Source organism: Protopterus annectens, unplaced genomic scaffold (assembly GCF_019279795.1).
Source record: "Protopterus annectens isolate FY-2018-M unplaced genomic scaffold, PAN1.0 ctg66386_obj.part0, whole genome shotgun sequence".
NCBI classification, from domain to species: Eukaryota; Metazoa; Chordata; order Ceratodontiformes; family Protopteridae; genus Protopterus; species Protopterus annectens.
In genome coordinates, this window is record NW_025054271.1 from 5,594 (window position 1) to 6,681 (window position 1,088).

At 33.3% G+C, this 1,088-nt stretch overlaps 1 non-coding gene across 1 annotated transcript; it reads right to left on the minus strand.

Moving 5' to 3' along the window:
* Positions 1–785: 785 nt before the first annotated feature.
* On the minus strand, positions 786–842 carry LOC122792051. The gene has a single exon (XR_006363266.1). It is a non-coding gene; the product is annotated as a U7 small nuclear RNA (small nuclear RNA).
* Between the last annotated feature and the right edge of the window lie 246 nt (positions 843–1,088).

A 1,088-nucleotide genomic window follows, 5' to 3' on the forward strand; every position in this document is an offset into this window, starting at 1 on the left:
AGCCAGGCTCCTCAATGATCTTCTGGACAACATGCTAGTAAAACCTATAAAAAGGGATTTATTTCAATGTTTTAAAACTAATGTATTTTTTTTTCCCGGGTTAAACACCACAGCAGAATTTTCCCCTAATGATTAGCAGTGGATTTTTACCCCGTTGCCCCCGAAACCCCAACCCCTTTATGTAAAATAAATCAGTGAAAAAAGGGTTTAAAGGGCTTTGCTGCGTTAAAAAAAGAAAAAACTTTTGGGGGCATTTTTTTCTTTCCCGAGTCTGTAAAAATTTGGTGGTCTCCATATTTATCAACGCCGGAAAAAATTCCCCCAGGAATATCGGGGGCTCACAAAGTAACCTCTCAAACACTCTGGCAAAAATTTTTAAATAAATTTAAAAAAATTCTTTGTCCAGTGGTGACCCTTAAGAAACTCCCCACTAGGAGAAACTGTTTTATTTTCTTTTAAAAAGAAGAAGAACCCGAGAGACCTATACCTCCAATACAAGATACGTATCAAAAATCAAAGATTTAATAAATAAATAAAGTTTTGCCTCTAATAGCTGATTTCAAAACCCACTTACCATTGAAACTCTTACGTTTAAGTTGTAGAGAGTGCTTGGATTTCAACACCCACTTATAACTAAAACTCGTACATTTAATTTGTATAGGCACTTGCATAATCATAAAAACAGTGTTGTTTTGCAATAATATCAGAAAACTAGAAAAAATCTAAACCTATACCAAATAACACTAACTCCCTACTGCAAATTCTCACTTTAATAAAAAAAATAAAAAGATCTTTCAAAAAGAAGGATCTTCTAGACAAATAACAAAAGATCTGAAATTCTATGACTTGGTTTAACAGAAAACTTAGTTATACATGCCATTTCTGTTTAATACCAAGGAGACCTGTAGCAAATCTACACCTTTAGAGAAAATAATGATATTGTATGAGTGCTGATATTGTTGGTACTCAAAGTTGAAAATAGTTGTGTGTTCAACAGTCTGCATATTTTGAAAATAATAACTACCAGAATGCTAAGTCGTTATGCAAATATCTGTGCAAGCATATGTGGGGCGTGGAAAAAAGAAATA